Raw genomic sequence first — 26,997 nt, 5'->3', positions numbered from 1 at the left:
CCATTCATTCTTTAGAAGGATGCTGTTTAGTCTCCATGTATTTGGGTTCTTTTCAAACTTCCTTTTGTGGTTGAGTTCTAGCTTTAGAGCATTGTGGTCTGAAAATATGCAGGGAATGATCCCAATCTTTTGATACCGGTTGAGTCCTGATTTAGGACCGAGCATGTGATCTATTCTGGAGAATGTTCCATGTGCACTAGAGAAGAATGTGTATTCTGTTGCTTTGGGATGAAATGTTCTGAATATATCTGTGATGTCCATCTGGTCCAGTGTGTCGTTTAAGGCCTTTATTTCCTTGCTGATCTTTTGCTTGGATGATCTGTCCATTTCAGTGAGGGGAGTGTTAAAGTCCCCTACTATTATTGTATTATTGTTGATGTGTTTCTTTGATTTTGTTATTAATTGGTTTATATAGTTGGCTGCTCCCACGTTGCGGACATAGATATTTAAAATTGTTAGATCTTCTTGTTGGACAGACCCTTTGAGTATGATATAGTGTCCCTCCTCATCTCTTATTATAGTCTTTGGCTTAAAATGTAATTGATCTGATATAAGGATTGCCACTCCTGCTTTCTTCTGATGTCCATTAGCATGGTCAATTCTTTTCCACCCCTTCAATTTAAATCTGGAGGTGTCTTCGGGCTTAAAATGAGATTCTTGGAGGCAACATATAGATGGGTTTTGTTTTTTTATCCATTCTGATACCCTGTGTCTTTTGACAGGGGCATTTAGCCCATTAACATTCAGGGTAACTATTGAGAGATATGAATTTAGTGCCATTGTATTGCCTGTAAGGTGACTGTTACTGTATATGGTCTCTGTTCCTTTCTGATCTACCACTTGTAGGCTCTCTCTTTGCTTAGAGGACCCCTTTCAATATTTCCTGTAGAGCTGGTTTGGTGTTTGCAAATTCTTTCAGTTTTTGTTTGTCTTGGAAGCTTTTAATCTCTCCTTCTATTTTCAATGATAGCCTAGCTGGATATAGTATTCTGGGCTGCATGTTTTTCTCATTTAGTGCTCTGAAAATATCATGCCAGCTCTTTCTGGCCTGCCAGGTCTCTGTGGATAAGTCAGCTGCCAATCTAATATTTTTACCATTATATGTTACAGACTTCTTTTCCCGGGCTGCTTTCAGGATTTTCTCTTTGTCACTGAGCCTTGTAAATTTTACTATTAGGTGACGGGGTGTGGGCCTATTTTTATTGATTTTGAGGGGCATTCTCTGAACCTCCTGAATTTTGATGCTCGTTCCCTTTGCCATATTGGGGAAATTCTCCCCAATAATTCTCTCCAGTATACCTTCTGCTCCCCTCTCTCTTTCTTCTTCTTCTGGAATCCCAATTATTCTAATGTTGTTTTGTCTATGGTGGCACTTATCTCTCGAATTCTCCCCTCGTGGTCCAGTATCTGTTTGCCCCTCTTTTGCTCAGCTTCTTTATTCTCTGTCATTTGGTCTTCTATATCACTAATTCTTTCTTCTGCCTCATTTATCCTGGCAGTGAGAGCCTCCATTATTTATTGCACCTCATTAATAGCTTTTTTTATTTCAACGTGGTTAGATTTTAGTTCTTTTATTTCTCCAGAAAGGGCTTTTATACCTCCTGAGAGGGTTTCTCTAATATCTTCCATGCCTTTTTCTAGCTTGGCTAGAACCTTGAGAATTGTCATTCTGAACTCTAGATCTGACATATTACCAATGTCTGTATTGATTAGGTCCCTAGCCTTCGGTACTGCCTCTTGTTCTTTTTTTTGTGGTAAATTTTTCCGTCTTGTCATTTTGTCCAGCTAAGAGTATATGAAGGAGCAAGTAAAATACTCAAAGGGTGGCAAGAACCCCAGGAAAATATGCTTTAACCAAATTAGAAGAGATCCCAAATCGTGAGGGTGGAGAAAGGGGATAAAAAGAGGTTCAAAAAGGAAGAAAGAAAAAAAAAAAGAAAAGAAAAAGGAAAAGAAATAATTAAAAATAAAGAAAGCGAATGAAGAAAAATATAAAAAAGAAAAAATATATATATTAGATAAACTAGTTAAAAAATGTTAAAAAAGAAAAGGGTAAAAGTTAAAAAAAAATTTTACCAGAAGGCGAGAAAAAAAACAAAAAATGAAAAAGAAAAAAATTAAATTAACTGCAAGACTAAAAAAAATCACAGGGAGAAAGCCATGAGTTCCGTTCTTTGCTTTCTCCTCCTCGGGAATTCTGCTGCTCTCATTGGTATTGAAACCGCACTCCTTGGTAGGTGAACTTGGTCTAGGCTGGATTTCTTGTTGCTCTTCTGGGGGAGGGGCCTGGTGTATTGATTCTCTAGTGTCTTTGCCCCAGGCGGAATTGCACCGCCCTAACCAGGGGCTGGGCTGAGTAATCTGCTCAAGTTTGCTTTCAGGAGCTTTGTTCCCTGAGCGCTTTCTGTAGAGTTATGGAGGACGGGAATACAAATGGCGGCCTCCTGGTCTCTGGCCCAGAGGAGCCGAGAGCCCGGGGCCCCACTGCTCAGTGAGCCCTCAGAGAACAGCGCCCAGTTACTCCCGTCTGCCTGACCTCCGGCCACGCTCCGAGCTCACCGAGCCTGCGACTGTCTCTGTAGCCGGCTTTCCCATTCCAATACCCGCAAGCTCTGCGACACTCAGACACCCCCGATCCTTCTGTGACCCTGCGGGACCTGAGGCCACGCTGACCCCGTGTGGGCTTCGCCCCGGTTTAGCCTCTGGAGCGATGTCCCTCAGCCGTACAGAATTTTGAAAGTCCTGATTTTGTGTTCCATTGCTCCGCTGCTTGCCAGGAGCCAGCCCCTCCCCCCTGGGGGTCTATCTTCCCGTCGCTTTGGATTCACGTCTCCGCCAGCCAGTCCTACCTTTCTGAAAGTGGTTGTTTTTCTGTTTCCAGAATTGCTGTTCTTCTCTTCGATCTGCCGATGGATTTGCAGGTGTTTGCAATCTTTAGATAAGCTATCTAGCTGATCTCCGACTAGCTGAAGTAGTCTCAGCCTGCTACTTCTCTGCCATCTTGACTCCTCCCACTTTGCTATCTCTTAATAAACCTTGCTTTACTGCCCACCACTCTGTCTGGTCTACTTTTCATATTTGAAAGTGGTATGACCAAGAATCTTGGGCATGGAGGGTGTAAGCTACACTGTAACAATAGTGTAGTTTATTCACAGTTATGTCATTGCAATAGGAGTGTTTTAATGTTCATGCAAATGTGATTTACATATTGAAGGTTCAGAACAAGCCTCCCTAAAAAATTTCATTTTGTCATGTGCATTATTTTGAACTGAACGCAGTCGAAATGGAAAAACTTTTATTTCTCCCTAATTGACATAAAGGATTTAGACATGAAGCCTGCTCCAGAAAAACATCTATTTCCAGAGATAAAATTTTTATCTGAAGACCTACTTGCATGACAGGGGAAACATCTATTTACCAAACTTTTCTACTTCTTATTTCCCTGTGAATTACCCTCCTCCCCTTTGAAGCCTCAGGCACCTGTCGCTTCTTTAGCTCAGGATGGCATATGAGTATATAAGCTCACCTACTTTGAGACTCATGCCCTTATGTGGCTCCTGTATGTATGTAATTGAATTTGATTTCTCTTGTTACTCTGTCTTATGTCATTCTTGTTGTTGAACTATCCACAGAACCCAGATGGATAGAAAGAAAAAATTTCCTTCTTTACAATATAAATAAACTCTTTATAAATTTCATATTTAATTTTACTTTTAACTACTTAGAGATTAATTCATGGATTCAATAAAATTTTTTTAAGAGGAACTACATACAAATAGTACAGTGGCACAGGGTTATAATACTGGGTAAGATAAATAAGTTCATGCTTTTAAGGAGCTTACTGTCTGCAAATACATGTAAAAGATTTAGAAGTAATTGTGATTAAAAGAAGACAAATTTGAGGTTTGGAATAAAAGTAAAATTATGTGAACTTACAGAGTTATATACCTCATCTAGTCTTTCCAATTACAATGTAAAGCTTTTAAATCATTTAAAAATGAACAGAAATGAGACCAGAAAATTTGTTTAACTTACTTATGGATGTTCAGATGAGTCGCAGTCACCTATCCATATCTGATAATCCAAATATGGATTTTCTGATTTTTTCTGCTTTCTATGCAGAAAAAAATACTGCAATTTTATAAAATTATACAAGTACTTAATAGTTTTTAACTCATTGGCTAAGTAACTAGTAATTAAAATTTTATGTATAAAATACAGTGTTTTCTTAAAATTTATCAGAGCTTTTTTACCCCGATACAGTAATAAGTAATATTCAAGATGATACATGCTCCATGGGAAGGGGTTTCTGAAAAGTTAAGATGAATATAGCCCTCAAAGATGCATGATGGATACGTATGTGAGAGAATAAAGAGTGAAACTCAGTTGTGTATATATGTGTGTATATGTTTGTGTGTGTATATATATATATATATATATATATGTAACATTTGTATAAAACATATGTATAAAATCAGTGATATCTTAGAAAAGTTTATTGTTACACTGCTGCATATATTAACATTTTGGGTGAGGAAACTTGGTTTCCTACAACATGCATATTCTACATAAATACCAGTAACAGTGACTTTTTGCCAAAAAATAAACAGTGACTTTCTGTAATTACCTCAAAACTTAACTTCATCAAAACATTGCATCAAAACAATACACATTTATTTTTTTACAGTTAATCAGTTATCTGGTCTAGCTTAACCAATAGCTTCTGGCTCAAGGACTGTCAGCTTGGGTTGTGGCTCTTCGGAAGGCTCTATTCTAAGGATTAGAATCCTCTTCCAAGCTCATTTATGAGGTTATTTGCTTCAGGTCACAGTATTTTGTCATGTGACTGTCCCCATGGCTACTTTACAAGATGGCAACTGGCTTCTGCCAGGATGAGTAACCCAGACGGAGCCAGAGAGTAAGTGCAAGATGGAAGCCACCATTATTGAAACGTAATCTTGGAAGGAGCATACAAAATGACATCACTCCTACCATATTCTGCTACGTAAAAGTATGTCAATAAATCCAGCCCATATTCAAGGGGAAAGGATTGCAAAAATGCACAAAATCAAGAGTTGGGGAGCAATGGGGGCCATCTTAAAAGCTATCTACAACAATCTTGTTATAATTCTGATTATAAGCTTAGTTTATACATTAATTTTAGTAACACTGACATCTGAAAAGTATTTTTTCTTCCATTAGGATTAGTAAATCAGAGAAACATTCCATAAATTCTGTTATTTCTTAGTTCATTGTTTTTAAAACATTCTAGAACTCTTCTTAAGTGTATAAAACTCAAATTGCTCATTTTCCAATCTTACCTCATTATGGTGATGAGCTGGACCACACACTTGCTTCTTGGTACTATCACCCCGTTGTGTTTCTCTATAACTATTGTTTTCTTTAAATTTTTATTCCAGTCCTATATGACAAATTCTGAAAATGGATTTCATCATGGGCTCCTCCTAATTATGTGAAAAAGGGTCCAATGTGAGCAAAAGAAAAATAAATCTCTGGATTCTTCATTTTGAGTCTGGTAAAGTGTCTGCATATACACACATGGTTATTATGTTTCCCTTAATATATAGCGGGTGTTTATATAGAAACCTTCTAATCTGTGGTTCTAATCTGGGTAAAGGTTTACTTAGATTCTGAAAAAAAAACCAAAAAACAACAGTTTCAGGAAATAAAGGTCTAGAAGTATTGGTATAGCTTCCAATATACTAAGGAATAACAAAAGTCTTCATATGATAGAAGAAAATCTGATTTTATGGTTGAGTAATATTCCATTGCCATTTGCGACAACATGAATAGACTTAGAGAGTATTAGGCTAAGTGAAACAAGTCAGAAAGAGAAAGACAAATACCGCATGTTTTCACTTCTATGTAGAATCTAAAACACAAAACAAATAAAAAGCTGAATTAAACCTATAAATACAGAGAACAGACTAATCATTGCCAGAGTGGAAGATAACGGGAGGATGGGCAGAATGGGTGAAGGGGAGTGGGAGGTACAGGCTATTATTCTAATTATGGAATTCAGTTAATTAATTCCAAGTTAATTAAGTCCAATTAATTCTAGCTATGGAATTAATAAGTCCCAGGAATAAAACATAGGGAATTTAGTCATAGGGACTAAAGGAACATAGGACATATGAACGCATAGGGACATAGGAACGCATAGGGACATAGGAATGCATAGGGAATTTAGTCAATAGTACTGTAATAATGTTGTATGGTGACCTATGGTAACTACAGTTGTGAGCATAGCCGAAGTAATAGAATTGTTGAATCACTATGTTGTATACCTTAAACTATTGTAATATTGTGTCAACTATACTTGAAAAAGAAAAAAAAAAGAAAAAAGCTGATTTTAAATTTCAAGTGTTATATAAAACCATCATGTAGTAAACTTCATTAATTAAAAGGTTAATTTATACCACTGAGAAAACACCAATTAAATAGGAATTATAATAGGTATATATGCATTGATTCATCAAAAATGTCATAGTTGTTAGGTGATAATTTATAAAATATAGGCTATATAGTTTATATGCTTTATTTTTAAAAAGGCCTATCTAAAATGACAGGCTATTTCGTTATTCAATTCCTAAAAACTACTGAGGTTCAATTCAACAAATTCTCTTTTTTCATTTTAGTGAAATATTTTTAAGTGCAGATCAGTTACAAATGAAATTAATTGTTTAGAATACATTTGCAATTTGATTTATGCCATATTTTTCTATTCTTTTTAAATGTAACGAATAGTCACAGGACCACAGCAAAAGAGGGAAAACTGAATGGGAAGAAATCAGAGAGGGAGACAAACCACGAGAGACTCTGTACTCAGAAACAAAGTGAGGGTTCTAGAAGGGAGGGGGGTGGGAGGGTAGGGGAGATGGAGTAACAGGGTTCTGGGTATTAAGGAGGGCACATGTGGTGATGCACTGGGTGTTATATGCAACCAATGAATTGTTGAATACAACATCAAAAACTAATGATGTATGTTGGCTAATCGAACATAATAAAAAATTAAAAATTAAAAAAATTGTGTCTTTTCTAAAGGGTTTGAAATTAGTTTTCCAAAATAAGTTTAATTCCATAAAATTTTAGGAGTATTTGTTTCTATCACAGCAGTATTTTACCTTTAGATATGAAAGACCCAGTATTTAAAGCAAAGCTTTTTGAATAAAATAAATTCCAGAGAACATCTGAACAAGGCAATGGCATTTCTTCTATTTGCAATAAATATATGATAGTATTTCTGAGTGAGATATGAATATACTATAAATCTTTACCTCTTAGAAACTTTTTATATAAAACTCATTATAAAATGGAATCCCAGAGAAGTTCCGTGACTTTGATGAAGTAATATACAGAATTACTAGCATATCTAATCCTAAAAACAGAGCTTTTCATTCATATTGTTCTTACTAATCCATACAGTAGTATATATTATTTTATGTGTAATTGTTATTAGGAGATAATGATAAAAATTAATGATTCACAAATTACTTAATATCACCAATTGAAAATATATTCAATTACATGTGAACAATGAAAGATAAATATCCCATCATATCAGTGGGGAACACCATTTGATATTAAAAACAACAACAAACAAACATGAAGATTCTTTGAAAGACCCTGTGTGATGTAGACATTTACCAACCAATCCAAAATCTCAACCTATGATGGAATTCACGGATATAAGAAACTTTAGTAATCTATTATTTGAAAATATGGATTCCATCATATTATTTTATATATAATTTCCAAAGCATACACCCATATAAAACTACAACCTATAGACTGTAAACTATATAAAAACACTATAAACTGCAAACTTTAAAAAGCAGGCTCAGTGGGTTAAAGCCTCTGCCTTTGGCAAAGGTCATGATCCCAGGGTCCCGGGATCAAGCCATTGGGCTCTCTGCTCAGCTGGGGGTTGGCTTCCCTTCCTCTCTCTGCCTGCCTCTCTGCCTACTTGTGATCTCTCTCTGTCAAATGAATAAATAAAAAACATCTAAAAAAGAAAAAAAAAAGCAGGAAAGCTCTGTAACTACTACATTTATTATGGTGCAAAGTTTGAAGATGGTGTTTTAAAAACATGTCAGACTGAATAACAGTTTTACATGGTTGCTGGGCATGGTTCAAGATATGGATTAAGTTCTGCTAATAAGGGGTGCCTGGGTGGCTCAGTGGGTTAAGCCTCTGCCTTCGGCTCAGGTCATGATCTCAGGGTGCTGGATCAAGCCCCATATTGGGCTCTCTGCTCAGCAGGAAGCCTGCTTCCCTTCTCTCTTCCTGCTGCTCTGCCTACCTGTGATCTCTCTCTTTCTCTCTCTGTTAAATAAATAACTAAAATCTTTAAAAAAAATTCTGCTAATAAATAATTAAATCGTGACTCTCAGTACCTTAATTTTCACTTAGATATGTTATATATCCCAATATTTTCAAATAATTGATGATTTATGGAGAGATGCGGTAACATTTACTGACTTAGCAAAACTTTACTTTCTTAGAATGAAACTAGATTTTTCTTCATAATGCACAAATAAAAAGCGAAGCCCCTATTGTTATTTAGAACCCCCCAAGTCCTACTCTTTCCTCAGCTGAGAGCACAAGGAACAATTTACATTTTTTGTTGCCTACTAGAGTCAAAATGTTCAAAGTGCATGAAATAAAATAACAATTTCTATTTTTAAGTACCTTACAATGTAGTGTATTCTTCAAACTAAAGAGCATTTTCTGTTTTCTTCCTGCTTACCTTTTCTTTTATACTTATTATCAACTTAATACAAATTAATATTTCCCCAGGATATATGGCAAGATTTGTTACTCACTTACACCCTTAACTTGTATTGTTATATTTGCTGTTCTGTTTAAAATGCTTCTTACAGGGGCGCCTGGATGTCTCAGTGGGTTAAAGCCTCTGCCTTCAGCTCAGGTCATGATCTCAGGGTCCTGGGATCGTGTTCCCGCATCGGGTTCTCCGCTCAGCTGGGAGCCTGCCTCCCCCTCTCTCTCTGCCTGCCTCTCTGCCTACGTGTGATCTCTGTCTGCCAAATAAATAAATAAAAATCTTTTTTTAAAAAATGCTTCTTACAGAACAGATTATCTAGTTTGAACATACACAAATCAGTGGGTGAAGGGTATGAAGAGGGATGATCACTCATAGCACATTTGGTTTTGAGAAAAGTACCTCACTTGTTTTCATGTCAGGCACAAGGTGGTTTGTTGTTGTTGTTGTTAATAGCTGACAGTTTTCAAACTGCACTTATCGATTGAGCAAAATGAAATACTTTCTGTGAAGTTGATTTAAGACCTGTAGGATGCAGTTTTATTAAACCAGAACCAATGTGTTCACTTGATACACTTAAAGCTTAATTAGTATACTTAGCAGTATTTAAAGCAAAGCTTTTTGAATGAAATAAATTCCAGAGAACATCTGAACAAGGCAATGGCATTTCTTCTATTTGAAATAAATATACGATAGTATTTCTGAGTGAGATAGGAATATACTATAAATCTTTACCTCTTAGAAACTTTTTCCTTTCCTTTGAGAACTTTTTATGGTTAATGACAGCAGTAGTCCTTAAAAACAAATTAACTATGGAATTTGGCACTATAACTTCTTTTGATTTGGTCCTGCTTATGACAGGCTTACAACTGAGCTGTAAAGAGTATTGCAGGCTCAATTACAAGTTACAGCACAAGTTATGTTCAACCATGGAAGCAACCTTGGGAAAAGAATATAAACTGAGAGTGAGAGAGAGTTGAAAAGCCAAAGGAAAAGTGAAGTGACGATCAGAGATACATAAAAATCTACCAAATTCAAGGAAGCAACCTGTGATGACATGGTTTTAACAAATTTAAAGACCTAAGACAAGAAGTTTCCGTGAGAAGGATATTTAAGGAGCAAAGGGGTTTAGAAGGTTGAAACCTCCTTAGAGAATTGATGAAATTGACGTTAATGTAAACCGTTCTTACCAGGGCTTCATCATGGGTCTTTTTTTAGGGATTTGTTCACTGGAAATTTCGGTGATTAAAAACAAATTATAAGGAGGGAACATGAACAAGAATCAAGTGACTCAAGGCTGAGTATTTCTATTAAGTTTTGATGGTAAATTGAAGTCACCAAAGAATTTTAATTTTTATATGTTTTGATGTATATTTATATTTACATTTTTAGATGCATATATTTTAGTTTTTTATGAAGTTGATGTACAGATGATGTTAAAAATGATTTAATAAATAGCTTTATAATTAAAAGTAGTAATAGTCTACCCTATATATCTCACCTCTGCTTTGCAGAGGAGTATATTTTTAATTATTATATGGTTCTTTTTTTCATTTCAGTTACATCCATTTCACCAAAGCATATGCTTTACCATTATATACTTACTATTATAATAATTAAGAATTTATTTTTTTTTAAATAAGAATTTATCTTATTTTAACACATTTCACTACACCGACCCCACATATTGCAGGATAGATATATGATTGACTTTGCATCTTATGCTGTCTCCTTTGCAAACTTAAGGAGTATATTCACATTTGTTTCTTGTACCTACAATACCACCTGGTCTTGTTTTATTTATCATGGAGTTGTCTAGTTCAAATATTTGCTCTGTAACCTTCTAGAGCTGTCATCTTGGGTCTTGGAGGTTGCTTTACCTCTTTTTGCCTGTTTCCTCATTTAAGAAAAGGCAGTAAGAATAAAACAGACTATAGAGTGGCTGTTACAAGTCTATGAATTTGTGCATTAAACAAAGAGTAAGTGAGTACTTAATAAGTGATAGTTATTGTTAGAGTTTTCACTCTTTCATCAGTTCCAATACACACTCTTTCACTTTTGATCATGGATCGTATTTTAACTGTTAGTGTTTTTCTCCATGGTATGTGAAATAATGGTTATATCTTAGAGAAGACTTACCTTTGAATTCCATAATATAATGGTGTATCTTAGGTTGACTGACCCTTAGATTCTATGAAACATTCCTTGTCTCATTATTGATATTATAAAACCTATATATTGAATCAAATTAGAAAATAAAATTGGTATTAATGTTATCAACATAAATACAGTTTATGCAAAGTTATTTAAATACTGTGAATTTTCTATATTTTTTCATGTATTTTAAAAAATATTAACAGTTACTTCAAATTGTGAAACTTTAGTTCTTTTCCTCTGGAAACCTTCCTTTTGGCATTCTTCCATCATTCTGATATAAGTTAAGAGCTGAATTCTTAATAGGAGATCAGTAGAGAGATATTAATGGGGCATCATTTCACTGCTCTCCTCATTTGATCCTTTGTTTCTTCAATTCCGTAAGGAAATTCTTATTTTGCTGGCATATCTAGCATGATGTGGAAAAAAATAGATTGTGAAAATTGTTTTTTTCCCGAGGACTCGTTTTTATGTACAAAATGTCTTTATTTCACCCTTATTATAATTCAGTAATTTAGCTGAATTTCATTTTTCTATATTAAATATTATTTTTAAAATTTTTAAACTGCTTTTTAGCATCAGTGTTGCTGATGGGAAGTCTAATTCCAATTTGATTATCATTTATAATCCGTTTTGTTTTGGGTAATTTGGGTGATTTTTTGGTTTGTTTTTGTTTTTGATTTTTTCTTCCAGGAGTCTTTTACAATCATCTATTTGTATTCTATAATGCCACAACATGTATGTTGAATTTTGTTTGTGCATTTGTGTGTGAATGTACGTTTCTGTGAACTCACTGATCTTTTTTCATCTGTAAAATTTTATCTTTGGTTCTGTGAAATTACCTTGCATTATTTCTTTGGTATTTTCCTCTCCATGTTTTTTTTTTTTTCCCTTGTTCTTTCTTTTCCATACCTATCTATTTATAGATAGTTGGACCAGATAGATTATGTTTTACATATATTGTTTTATAATATTTGTATCCCTTCAAGGAGACTTAATTAACCGGTGAGTTTTAATAAAGAACAGACATGATCAAATTTGTGCTTTAAAAATGTAACCAACTACAGTATAGAAAACTTGTTAGTTTCTCCAAAGAGCTTAGCAGGAGAACTGAAAATACTCAAGAGAATGAGCTCAGATTATTTTCATCCTTCTTAAACCTTCCTTCTTTCCTTTTATGAAAATAATTCTTGTTCTTTAGATTAAAAGTTTCCTAAAAATTCAATTAAAATAAAATGCTTCTGATAGACCTAGGATAAGTTTATGTAGCTTAAGCTAAAAATTACCTTCATTATACTATTAAAGATGTATATCTACTCGTAGATATATACAAACTTGTAGGAAATGTGTAGCTGATAATTATCTCAGTTTAAATAACATTTTAATACCATTTCAATGTTTAGGAAAGGGGACATAATTTTATTGGAAATCTGCAATATGTAAGTATTATGGTAGGAATGAAAGAAGTATAAATCTCAAGGAATTCATATTGTATTGAGGGTCTGGGTAAATGAGCAAATAAATTTAATGGAATATTTAAGTGCTGTAAAAGAAGCATATAAAAGCAATATTTGAAATTCAGGGAGTTAATGCAGTAATTCCCAGGTTTGTTTTGTGCAGGTTAGTTGGTGGTGAAGTGGGTATTGGGAGGTGAAGATATTTTAAGTTTTTTAGAAGAAGTAACTTCTGAATTAATTAGTTCTTTATGAATTGGTAGGATTGTACATGAACCAGATACCATAAATCACATATATAACTCCTATGATAATCATATTCCCTATTAATTGAAAATGTATAGCAAGCTCAATATTTTTTTTAATATCCGCAGGTTCTTGCACTTATGGGTTTATGAAACATAATGTTGGAAATTGTGTTTGAAAAGTAAAGGTGAGATGAAATGTTAATCAGCCTTGAATGTCAAGCTAAAGACTTTGAATTTTATAAAGTTGGAAATATTCAGGTGAGTTATAGTAGGTTTTTTGAAAGAAGTGTGTTATTATTATAATGTAAATATGGGAATTAAGAAATCCTCAAAATAACTCATATCCTAAAAATTTTCACTATATTATTTCAGCATACCACAAAAACCATATAATTTACTCCTAAAGAATCTGTCATCCCTTCAGTTTCTACTACTACTTAACTTAGAATAATCAACATACCACTGGAAATATGCACTCTCTTGACATGCTTGCTTTCAACTTTGATCTTCAGCTAGAATTGCAGAAATGATTTTTATGGTTAAGCTTCTTTTAATAATTAGAATCAGATTAGAACCATTGCAAAGGATGCCTAAGATGATGGTTTTATTATTGTCTGTATAACCATATGGGAGTTTCACTCTTTACTCTCTGTCGAGTTGATTTATGCCAACACATTAGCATTATTTTCCTAAGTATATTTTTAACAGAGGGTTGCCATGAAAGACATTTTACATTGTTGGACTTAATCTCTGGATAAGAGAAGTAAGTACAGACCAAAATACTATAGAACTGACAGAATCAGGAAGAAAACATCATTGCTCAATATGTTATTGCTTTACTTTACCAATAGATTTCTTATGGATATATCAAGAATATATAATATATTACAATTTCAGAACTCAATGTCAGATGGCATTACTTAGGCTAATCAAATATGATTTAAAATTTTTATCTGCCTACTGTTTATTCCATCTGTTGGCTTGGTTCTTGCCATATATCTTAGCATATGAAAGTCACTTGAATTTTTTTTTTAAATTAAGGCTTTAACATTGATTTATTTTTATTATTTTCAATTCTTATTTTTTAAAATGGAAGTTTAACTTACGAACAACATTATATTCATTTCATGTGTACAACATAGTGATTTGGTAATTCTGTATATTGTGTTGTGCTCACCACAGTAAGTGTAGTTCCCACCTGTTACTATACAGTGTTATTAAATATTACTGACTATAATAGGTGAAGGGGATTAAGAAGTGAGTTTCCAGTTTAACATTTATTTTTATGTGTTCTTTGCTATGGTGAACTGGGAGGAAGTTCACAGAAAATGCAAAAAGGTGGTTTTCAATGAATAGTATTAACAGGTCAATATTTTATAACATAAATATGGGTAACAATATTTTGAAGATATCAGTCTCTGGATGCCCTCTAGCCCTAAAAAGTCTGATCTTCAACTAGAACTACAGCCACTTATGCTGGCAACTGACAGAGAAGGACTGACTTTTCTCCAAAGTTCTTGGGTTCTGTAGGGCTTGTAAGGAAGTGGGAATCAAGGAGGGGAGATTTGTCAATATTAACTTAAGCACACTCTGGAGAAATACTGAATTAAGTTGTTAAACATTTTGTTAGTTGCTGTCCCTGTTCAGTGTTTGGGATCAACTTAATTCTCTCTGGTTAAAAACTTCAGAGAAATATTTTCAGGAGCTATTGTCTACCAGGAGACTGAAGAGAAGGCTTATCCTACTTATAAGTGTATGCTACTTTAATATTTACAGTTCACATGTAACTATCAATTCCATTTTATATTTGGTTATTTTAATATGTCTATACATTTCTATAGTGATACATCACTTCTTAGTTTCATATCTTATATTCTTAGTTATATGAAAAATTCGTTAGGAATAATCTTTCTTTTGGCAATCGGTTTGTATTTAATTTAATTACTCTTTAGTTTACGGTTTATTTTCCTCTTGTGAATTCACCAATATTAAGTTTTTGGAAATATCCTTTCACTTTCATGTTGGATAAAGGTAAGATTTATTAACCACAAATTCATCATGTGAAAAATTGGAAGAATAGACACTTTTCTGGATCCATTTCTTTGAAGTTATGATTAACTTTAATGGTTAAATATGTTGATAATTGTATTTCAAACAAATTATTTTCCAGTAAACCTTTTAAAAATATTGAACATGCTTAAATTTAATATTCCATATTATAAATGTAAGTTGAATATTTCCAATTGACTCATTACTTGACTAATTGCCAAGACCGACACAGAAAAATGTCCAGGTTGGTTAATGGTATCTATCTGTCTATCTATTAATTATCTATTTCCAATATATCATATCCATAAGCATGGAAAGTGGAATTCTGCTCACCTAGCAATTTACATATGAAGGCTTTCCAATGTGACTCTTTGGATATCATATTTTAAGGATGACAGTGGATATTTCTTACATGAATTCTGGTACCTTTTTTTCATAGAAAACCTCTCTTCAAAACGATGAAGTTCTCTAGGGTTTCTCAACTTTTCTTTTTCCTGATGAGTAGGAAACCACTTGGAGGGACATTTATTAATTTATTTTATATTCAGGAGATTTAAATTATAGATCCATGGAAATTTAGAGATGAAAGATTGTAAATTTAGATCTCTATATCCAACTACCATTCAGTTACTAACTTGATCTTCCTAAGCCTCTGTTTCTTCAGTCTATAAAATGAGTAAAGTAATAGCTGCGCTATAGGGGTACTTGTGAGGTATAAAGTGAATGTGCTAAACATTGCCAAAGATAAAGTCTGGATTATAAATGCTCAATTCATGTTATTTTCCTCTTTTTGTTACTTTACATGCAAGGCAATTGGCCTAACCTAGTAAAAAGTAAGATGGAAATGTATCCTAAATAGGCAGTGTTGAGGAATATGTTTATCTTGATCTTGAATATAAGAGATGTTGATTGCTGGCTGTATAAAAATACAGCCAAAATGACAACTTGATAGGAAAACATTGAATTTATTCTTATTAAGTAAAAGAAAGAACTTCTATATAAGATTTTAATAACATCTCAGAGAGAGGGAGGGTAAATTTGGTATTATGAGGTTTTGAAGTCTAGTTTTTGATCCAGGTATTTCATCGTATATGGGTCATAAGATAGTAGTTTATAACTGAGGGGTACAGCAGAGTGAGGATTTTGTTTTGATGTCTTTAAAGAGTTCTGAAAAGAAAATAATTGATGATATCCTTTGCAGAGTTGAACAATTTGGTGTTAATTTTAGGGGAGAAAAAGAATTACTGGGGGCGCCTGGGTGGCTCAGTGGGTTAAAGCCTCTGCCTTCGGCTCAGGTCATGATCCCAGGGTTCTGGGATGGAGCCCCGCATCAGGGCTCTCTGCTCAGCGGGGAGCCTGCTTCCTCCTCTCTCTCTGCCTGCCTCTCAGCCTACTTGTGATCTCTGCCTGTCAAATAAATAAATAAAATCTTTTAAAAAAGAAAAAGAAAAAGAAAAAGAAAAAGAATTACTGAAAGGAATAGTAAAATTATTCTCAACATTTTCCATCCTGGACATAACTTTCCTCTAATAATCAAATTATGTTGATAGAGACAGTGGCAAAACAATGTTGTATTAATGTAGAGGTCTCATTGTCTTCCCCTGTGGTCATTTTTTAGCCTGAAATAAATGATATATAGGAACATGATTAATCAGATAATCACAACATGAAGTATCATGGTCTCACTCCATGTTTCCTGTTATGGTTGTTTAAACATAACATAGACAACTATGAGAGAAGGATTATCATCAGCATTTGTAATCCATTTCTCACTCAGGTGCCAAGGGTGTCTGAAATAAACCAGGAAAAGAGATCCCATACACAATCTAAAAAGCACATAGAATCAAATGTTGTGTTATTCACCAAATTATGTATTTTTTTCCCTTTCTTTGATTCCCAGATATTTTGTAATTGTGAAAATCCCAGTCAACATTGCAGGGATGTAAGCATAACATTCTGTCTTTTTGAAAAGCCAAAATTATATCTAAATTGGTTTTTCTTTGCCACAGCTTGTCCAACTTCATGAATCTCCCAGGTTCTATAGTCTAGTTTGCATTGCCTAACTCTGATATTCTCTAATCCATTGCACCTGGAATTCATTCTACTTTGTAGGCATAGTGTAAGGAGAAAATAAATCAATCCAAAATTCCCCTTGAATGGTTAGGATGTTGGTTTTCAAATCAGGATCCATTTTTTATTCTTCTTAAATTGTTATCAATTAATATCTTTCTTTCCAAGAGGGTAACTGATGGTATAACTTGGACTCTGGTTGACATGTCAGTAAATATCTTGAAGGTTGGATATAGTAGAGCACCTTTTTTCTAGTCATCAGGGAGAAGCCAGTTGGCTCTTGTGCCACAAATCTAATAGCAGACATTGGAGGTCATATAGTGATCTGTTTTTCGCCAAAAATACCCCATAGGATTGCTAAACAGTGTAAACAGTGTTAAAATGTGTGGCAGTACTCCTTTAGAATGGTCCAGTGCCAGGCAATTAACTTGTAATGGTGACATCATTAGGTAGATCTAAAGTAAAAGAGAAGTTTGTTTTTAAGATCTGTAAAATTGAGAGACTCCAAATATACACCATCTGTTCTCTTTTTCTCTTCCAAGTTCTATTTCTTAAAAGTTCAGTTACAAAAGCTAGTTCCCACATAAGGTCCTCAAGTCACATTTTTTTGAAGAAAGTGATCTACTTTTTTTTTAAATTTCTTTTCAGTGTTTCATTGTTTATGCACCACACCCAATGCTCCATGCAATACGTACCCTCCATAATACCCACCACCAGGCTCACCGAATCCCTACCTCCCTCCCCTCCAAAATCTGTTTCTCAGAGTCCACAGGCTCTCATGGTTTGTCTCCCCCTCCGATTTCCTCCAACTCACTTCTCCTCTCTGTCTCCCAATGTCTTCCATTTTATTCCATATGCCATATGCTCCACAAGTAAATGAAATCATATGATAATTGACTCTCTGTCTGACTTACTTCACTTAGCATAATCTCTTTCACTCCCATCAATCTACTTTTCTGTGTAAAATTTGGTTTTTAAATTTTTAGACTTTGGGATGTCTGATGTATCATTGTGTTTGCCATTCATAAAAGATCACAAATAAGTTGAATCCAGTTAACCAGGAAATCAACTGATTCATTACAAAAAACTAGTATTAAGAGAAGCTGGATGGTTGTAAAACAAACAAACAAAAAACAAAAACAAAAACAAAAGTGCGGACAAATTGGACAGTTTATTGTTATGATTTAATCAGTTCAGGAACCAATACCAAAATTATTGAACACATACCGAAAAATGGATAAAGAAGTAACAAACAATATTAATAATAGAGACTTGCTCAATAGTTAACAGAATTAAAGGTAGCCTTAAACCAGCAAAAAGGGAAAGAAGATAGCTAGAAAAGTGCTGAACAAAACAAAGAAGATCAAAATATAACCACCTGTGATTTTTGTTCTCTAAATCTTCAATGAAAGCTATCTGTTATCTCCTGTAGTTGATTTGGTCTGAGACCCTTGGATGGAGTCTGTCTCCTTAGAGAGATCACATACTTCTGGAGGTTGCTTAGCAATCCTCAACTTGAAGATTCCAGAAGGTTATTTTCCAGTGACTCAAGGATAATTCTGGCAGTGTCTTCTTGCAGTGATGTGGTCTTTAGAAATGGAGATGATATATCTAAACATGTGTGGTTGCCTGTTACTACGTAAAAGGAGAATTGGTGATATCCATTGGCAACACTTAAATGTGTTGGAAGAGCTCTGAGAATTTTTCTATTTTGGGTTTCATAATTACATTTGTTCTTTCTACTTTTCTCAAAATTTCAAGGCTTTGTAAAATTTTTGTTATAATATTTCAATGAAATGGATCCTCTGTCACTAAAGGACACTAGAGAGACAGAACAAGATTCCTTGGATTATTAACACAAGATCAATAATTGCTACTTATAAAAATAAACTAAAATAATTTTTAGTACAAATTAAATTACGTTTATTTTTTGTTAAATAATTATACTCTCAGGCAATGAAAAGATTCAATCAGTTCTAGGAATAAGAAAACAATTATAGGCATGTATACAAAAGCCATCTAGGTGATAGGTATATGAGATAGAACTAATTGAGGGCTTAGTGAGTTTGGGTTCTTGAACCTTGTACCCACCCTTACAGTTTTACAAAGTTTTGCTGGTGACAGATTAGACAAGTGATAGATAACCTTATAAATTTCAATGATGTTTGTCCCCAGTGTTGAATGAATACAATAGCCACTTTGTCTTGTTGTGGTAGGCAATTCCATATGCAGTTGCATGCTTTCATTTGTGGTACCCCAATGCTCCCAGGCAGCCATCTCTGGAGATTATTCTCATGCAGTCTGCATTCACATTTTCCAGTAACTTTTTTCTTTCATTATGGTACCAATGACTCTGGTACAATGGCCTTTGAAGCTTTTAAAAAAGTTTTCCCTTTGTGTATGTGACTAGGATGTTAGTAAATGCAATCTGTCTAGCAAAATGAGCAGCATGGATGTTTTAGTTTCTAGATTATTCCCTTATGTCCACCTTTTAAGGAATCATTAGAGCTCATAAAAGTTATTTAATGTATTGATTGCTGTTAGATGTGGTCAAAAGCCCTCCTTGTTTTTAAAGTATTCAAAAGTTATGCTCCATTCCCAAAAGTTTATACAAAAGTTTGTCATTGTACATATTATATTAATATTCCTAAATCCAGCTAAGTGGCAAGCTTTGGTGAGACATTGATTTCTGCTTTCTAGGTAGATTTTGCTTCTGGCAGGAAGTCATATTCTTGGGGTAAAATCAGATCTATTAGGGATATACTGAGATTGTTTTTCTTTTTCATTCTCAAGATGTAACCAAGTCTTAAGATGATCAAGCAAAATTAAGTCAAAATTATGAAGGCTTTTCTAATAAATCTATCTGAAACATAGTTCATGAATAAGAGCTTAGACAATTATGATCTTCCCTTCTCCATGAAATGAAATAAACGTAGCATGATTCAAGGGATGCCTGAGTGGCTTAGTTGGTTAAGCGTCTGCTTTTGGCTCAGGTCATGATCTCAAGGTCCTGGGATTGAGTCCTGCATCAGGCTTAATCTGATGCCTGCTGCTCCTCCTGCTTGTGCTCCTGCTTGTTCTCTCTCTCTCTGACAAATAAATAAGTAAAATCTTTAAAAAAAAAGAAAAGAAAAGTAGCAGAGTTTGAAACATTACAGTGATGGACAGAATATAGTAAAATTTCATAGAAGTGAGCCTATTTGCCAAGGAATGTGTATTTTTAGTTATCAACCTTGTAAAAAAATGAGGGATCATCGAGTGTGTAAAATAGATGCTAAAATCAAATTGGTAGAAACCTTTGCTTATTTATCTATCATGCCTATTACCTGTAGACAAAGTGGTTAGGCTTTAACCTAGGGTCAAGAAGGAGTCTATAGGTAGCTACTAGTCTGTGGTCATTCTCAAAACATTAATCAAGAATGCTCAGGGCTTGTCCAAAGCTCTCAAATAATGAATAAATAGAAAGGTTCATGACAATTAGGTAAGCTCGTATCAGGTGTTGAAGAGCTAATTTCACACACACGCACATACACACACATAAATCCCTTCCTCAGTTTTCAGGGAAGAGTCTCATCTGCCATACATTTGGTTAAGTCATATAATGTTTTGGTGATTTCAGAAAAAATTGGGAGCTGTTGCCTAGAGGAGTTAATAAAATCCAGGAATTTCTTTGTCTTTTTTTTTTTTTTTTTTTTTTTTTTTTTTTTTATGATCTGAGATAGTTCGAATGGCTTATAGTTAGAACTAAGAGCTCTATGTTCTTGGGATAAATCATGCCTTAGGCAATCAACTTTACCTAAGAAAACATTTAAATTCTCTTTGGAAGCCTTTTAGCATTTCTAAACTATAATAGTAAGTAGATATATAGAATCAATCTTAGAATTTTCCTCGTCTTTAAAACACTAAGAAATGGTCATACATATATTGAATAAGGTAGAATCACAAGGAAATATGTTTCCTTAGGGTCTTAGTTGAAGATGTGTGAAAAATAGTAGAGTTCCTTACTAAATCGTGAAGTATAACAGTCTAAGTATTTTTTTTCACTTTGATTTTTTTTTTTCCCCAGAAGAAGGCAAATATTGCCTATATTGATCTAACCCTAAAAGGGCATTAAAGGCAGCACACAGCTCTATGACCACAAAATATGCAGAATTGGGAGACACTGAAAGTAAATCTCAGGTTTATAATACAGTGAAAGAAAATGACTATTATATTTATTAATGGCTCTTGGGTCCTCAATAAACAGAGGTACTTGCTTACTGTGTTTTTGACAAGGAGGATAGGAGTACTATAAGAACTAGTAGAAGTTTTTTCTCTTTTATTAGGATTTTGAATATTGATTTTAGTCTCTTTTTACCTTCTGATTTAAGAGCTAGTTTTGTTAAGTTGACCAGAAGTTTACATGGGTCAATAGAAATATAAATCAATTTAGTACCCAACATTTAATCTGTAGAAGTAAACTTATCCCCACCACAAAGAGGTCAGCACCACCTTGAAATCTAATTTGGACTTAGTTTAGGCATAATGGTACTGGTAAGTCAATGTCCAAAATAGCTATTACCTCATTGTGAAAAGGGATATCCTCAGGAATTTTAAGATCACCACAAGAGCGTTTACACTGGCAATTCCATGTGTCTACTAAAAGTCTCACAATTAAGTTAGTGAGTGTAGGCTCGAAAGGAAGGAAGAATGTTACTTGTTTAAAAGTATGAGATAATGAGCCTGCACTGGGACATAGGAAATGTCTGAGGATTGTGATTATTAGAGATATTCACAACCTGAGAGTTTATTGACTCAGAGAGAGAGATTATAGAACATTGTTTGGATTTAAGGTGATAATGAAGTGGCCCGATCAGTCAAGCTTTTACAAAACTTCTCTTTTAAAAAAAAGACAAATTTTTGTTTTCATATTTATTTTAAGCCTTATTGAGATATATTTCATACATCATAGAATTCACTTATTTAACCTAAACAGTTCAGTGGTTTTTATGAATTCAAGAAAAAATACATCTCATCAAAATCTAATTCTAGAATGCTTTTCAGTGACCACCTCAACAACAACAACAAAAAACAAAAAACCAACTAACCAACCAACCAAACAAACATAAAACAAAGAACTAAAAGAAATTTACATATTAGATACTATTCCAAATTCTCACCCCTTTCCTACCCAGTACCAGGAACTTTGATCTATTTTTAGTTTCGATGGATTTTCCTATTCTAGATATTTCACATAAGTGAAATCATGTAGTATGTGGCCTTTAACTGGCTTCTTTGATTTAACATATTTGTAAGATTTATCCATGTTGCAGCATCTGTAAAACTTTTTTTCATTCCTGATAGTCCATTATATCAATATATATTTTTTAATCTACTCATCAGTTGATGGGCATTTAGGTTGTTTCCACTCTTTTGTTATTATGAATAATAATATTAATTTATATATATATATATATATATATATGCTGTTTTATGTTTTTGCACACAAAAACCCTTATATGTTTGTATAGATTTTTGCTTGGACATTTTTTTTTTCTTTTGGAAATACACCTAAAAGTAGAATTGCTGGGTCATTTTGTAACTCTGTATTCAGGATGTTAAGGAACTGACAAACTATTTTCTGACACACTGACAAAGCGTCTGTACCAGTTTTACATTCACACTAGGACTATATATGATGGTTCCAATTTCTCTACATTCTTACCAACATTTGTTATTTACTGTCATCTTTTTTAGCCGCCTTGTGGGTGTAAAGTGACATCTCATTGTGGTTTTGATTTGCATTTCCTGATAATTATGTTGAGCAACTGTTCATGTGTTTATTGGCCATTTGTGTATTTTCTTTGGGGAAATGTCTTTAAATCATTTGCTCATATGTTAATTGGATTTTTTAATCTTTTGGTTGTTAAGTTGTTAGAGTTCTTTATATATTCTAGAGAAAAATCTCTTATTAGGAATATGATTCACAAATATATTTTCCTATTCCATGGGTTGCCTTTTCATTTTCTTGTTAAAGCATGGACATTTTTTATTCTGATGAAGCCCAGTTCTGTGTATTATTTCTTTGATTGCTTGTGTTTAGGTGTCATACCTAAGAAGTTACTGCTTAAGTCAGTGTCACACAGTTTTACTTCTATGTTTTATTCTATAAGTTTTCTGCTTTTAGTTATTACATTAAAGTATATGATCCATATGAGGTAGTTTTTGTGTATAATGTAAGGAGCAGGGTCTAAATTCAGTGTTTTGCCTATGGATAACTATTTGACTCAGCCTCATTTCTTGAAAAGACTCTTACTTCCTTATTAAATTGCCTTGGCACTCTTGTTGAAAATCAGCTGACTATATATTCAGGGTTTACTTCTGCACTCTCAGTTGTAATTTGTTAATTTATATGTCCTTATATAAGACTGCCCTATCTTAGTTACTGAAATTTTTAGCTTATTTTGAAACCAAGAATGAGTCTTTTAAATTTGTTCATTTTAAGAGTGTTTTGGCTATTCTAGGTCCTTTGCATTTCCATTTGAATTTTAGGTATAGCTTGCCATTTTGTGGGGGAAAAAAAAAAACACAAAGAATAGTGTTCAGTCTGTATATCAATTTGGGTAGTACTATCCTCTGAACAATGTTAACTCATTCAACCCATGAACATGATTCCTCTTTCATTTATTTAGAGCTTTTTAAATTCCTTCCTTCCTTCCTTCCTTCCTTCCTTCCTTCCTCTTTCTTTCTTTCTTTTTTCCTCTTTATTTTTAGAGAGGGGGAAAGATGGGGAAATAGGACAGAGGGAAAGAGAGAAACTTAAGTAGGCTCCACACCCAGTGCAGAACCAGACATGGGGCTTGATCTCACAATCCTGAGACAATGACCTGAGCCAAAATTCAGGAGTTAGGTGCTCAACCAGCTGAGCCACCCAGGCACCTGAGATCTTTTTAAATTTCTTCCAGTGATGTTTTATAGTTTTCAGTGTATAAATCTTACATGGTTTCGTTAAATTTATTCCTAGCATTTAATCTTACAGATCCTATTATAAGTAAAATTGTTTTCTTAATTTGATTTTGGAAATTTTTAGCATTAGTAGGTAGAAATGTAATGAATTTTTGTATTAATCTTGTATCCTATCACATTGTTAAAACTTATTAGTTCTAATAATTATGGTACATTCATTATGATTTTCTGTATATAAGATCACAACATCTATGGATAAAGATAGTTTACTTCTTCCTTAGCAATATGGATGCTTTTTAATTTTGTTCTTGCTTAATTGCCCGACCTAAAACTTCCAGTACTATTGTTGAATATAGGGGGAGAAATGGGATATATCCTTGTTTTGTTCCTGATTTTAGGTGTAAAGCATTTAGTTCCTTTTTTTTTTTTAAAGTTTATGTATTTATTTGAGAAAGAGAGAGGGAAATCACAGAGGGAGATGCAGAGTCCCAGTTGAGCAGGGAAACTGACGTGGGGCTTGATCCCAGGACCCTGAGATCATGACTCAAGCCATAGGCAGACAGTTAACAGACTAAGCCACCCATGCACTCCAAGCATTTAGTCTTTCACCATTAAGTATTAGGCAAGGTATAGCTCATTTGTAGATGTCTATTATAAGGTTGAGATAATACTTTTATTCTTTTTTTTAAAATATTTTTTTAAGATTTTATTTTTATTTATTTGACAAACAGAGATCAGAAGTAGGCAGAGAGGCAGGCAAGAAAGAGAAAGGGAAGCAGGCTCCCTGCTGAGCAGAGAGCTCCAGGACCTCGGGATCAAGACCTGAGGCGAAGGCAGAGGCTTTAACCAACTGTGCCACCCAGATGCCCCAATACTTTTATTCTTAGTTTAAGTGTTTTGTTTTGTTTTTTAATTTTCTTTTTATCAGTAAAGGGTGTTGGGTTGTATGCAATAATTTTTCTACATCTATTGAGATGATTATGTGAGATTATTTTTTGTTCTTTATTCTATAAATATGATATATTACATTGATTTTTGGATGGTAAATGCATCTCTCATGCCTTGGATAACTTCTCCTTGGTCATGGTGTATACTCTATTGTAATTGTTGGGTTTAGTTTGCAATTTGTTGATGATTTGATGTCTACGTTCATAAGGAATATTGTCCAGTGGTTTTATTATGATTTTCTGCTTTTTGTATCAGCATAGTAATGGCCTCATAGAATAAGTTGGGAAGTGTTCACTCTTCTGCTATATTTTGAAAAAAATTGTGAATGTTTGGTATTAATTCTCTAAATATTTCATTGACTTCACCACTGAAGCCATCTGGTGCTTGAATTTGTTGTTGAAATTTTTGAAGTTTATTAATTTGATATTTTTACTTTTTGTAAGTTTTTTAGATTATCTATTTTTTCTGGAGTCAGTTTTAGTAGTTGGTGCCTATTTAGAAATCTGACCACTGCACCCAAGTTATCTAATCTGTTAATACACAGTTGTTCATTGTGTTATTTTATCTTCCTTTTATTTCTCTAAGGACAGTAATAATGTCCCCTCTTCTATTCCCAGTATTGGTAATGTGAGTCTTTCACTTTTTTTCATGGTCCCTTGAGTTAAATGTTTTTCATGTCAGTTGATCTTTTAAAACATGTGCTTTTGCTTCATTGATTCTTCTTACTATTTTCTATTTTAATGATTTCAGTTTTAATCGTTATTTTTATTACTTTAGACTTAACTTTCTGTCATTTTCTAATTTTTGTGATAGAAGGTTGATTATTGATTTTATGCTTTCTTCTTATTTCAGTATAGATCGTTACAGTTATAAATTCCTCTGTAAGCACTGCTTTTGCATGTTCTGTATGCTGTGGTTTTATTTTCTGTCATGTCAAAATACTTGTCAATTTCCTTTGTTATTTTTTCTTTAATCCTTTACTTACTTAGGAGGATGTTTTCAATTTTCACATATTTTTGAATTCTCAATTTTACTTCTTTTGTTAGTGTTTTGTTTAATTTCATTGTGATGAGAACACATAATATGTATGTTAATGTTTCAATTATTGAGGCTTGTTTTATGGTAAAGGTTTTCCTAGGGACTTTAAGTTTAGACAAATTTATTGACTATATTCAGAATGTAGTGCTTTTAACAGATCTTCAAGAAAAGTTTGTTTTTTCTGTTGTCTGCAGTGCTACTGGTCTTTGTTATCATATCAATGAACTGGGGAGGGGGTAGACATGGGAATACTTCCATGTTAAACATCCCCAAGCTTGCCATCTTACTAAGGTTTAGTGATTTTTGTCAACTGATTCTGTGGCTTTGATTAACTGCCAGAGTTCTGATATGGTTCTTTTTAGTTGTCTTGCCCATATTTTTGTTGTTGTAATAAGATCACTGAGGTACTTCCTCATCTGTTTTGGAATTTTCTTACGATTTATTTTCTTAAGATTGTCTTTAAATGTTTTGAGAAAAAAAAATTTTTGAGTTTAAGAGAACTATAGAAAATTGGAGTGCTTAATTTTCTTAGTAACACCTTCATTGATCACTAACTTATTTTCTTGGCTAACACAGGAAACTTTTTTTAAAATCAATTTTTTCTGTATACAGTATCTAGAGACCCTTTTATTGTCAAAGGTGGAAATTTCTATTATTTTGGTTTTTGTTTGTTTTGTTCTTATCTGTAAAGCCATCCAATTATCAGAGTTGCATTCTGTTTTGGTTCTAAGCTCTTTTAAAATGTTCAGCGAAGTATTAGAGTTTTCTGATTCTGAAACAGTGGAGTGATTTCTGATTCTAGTCTTTTCTTGCATATTAAATTTCCCATTTTTGACATAATCTCATTAATAAAACTTGAGGAAAGAGCTAAGAGCACATGTACGTTAGATTTTATTCCTGAATTTTGTCTATTTAAAACTGTTAAAGAGCTATTCCAAAAATCTCAAAGATCAGCCTTTCATTGCTTAGAGGACTAAATCATTTCATAATTAAACTATTTCATAGGAAAACTAAACTATTTCATAGGAAACTAAACTAAACTATTTCATAGGAAAGACTTTGGAGATGGGCTTCAAAATACCATACCATGTCCAACATCTATAATTTTATGCAAACATTTCTGAGTTCCAATTTAGTTTAGAGTCTTGTTAAGTCACCCTTGTAGTCTTACCATTCTGCATTTTTTTTTCCCATTCTGCATTTTTCATGCAAGTTTTGGTAGGATGTTTTTTCCCCTTTATGTTTTGATCGAAGAGGTTCAAAGACTTGTTTAAAACAAACAGGGAAA

Source organism: Mustela putorius, unplaced genomic scaffold (genome assembly GCF_011764305.1).
Source record: "Mustela putorius furo isolate JIRA1106 unplaced genomic scaffold, ASM1176430v1.1 tig00000179_pilon_pilon_pilon, whole genome shotgun sequence".
NCBI classification, from domain to species: Eukaryota; Metazoa; Chordata; class Mammalia; order Carnivora; family Mustelidae; genus Mustela; species Mustela putorius.
The sequence above is the reverse complement of the archived record's forward strand: the minus strand, read 5'-3'. Positions refer to the sequence as shown.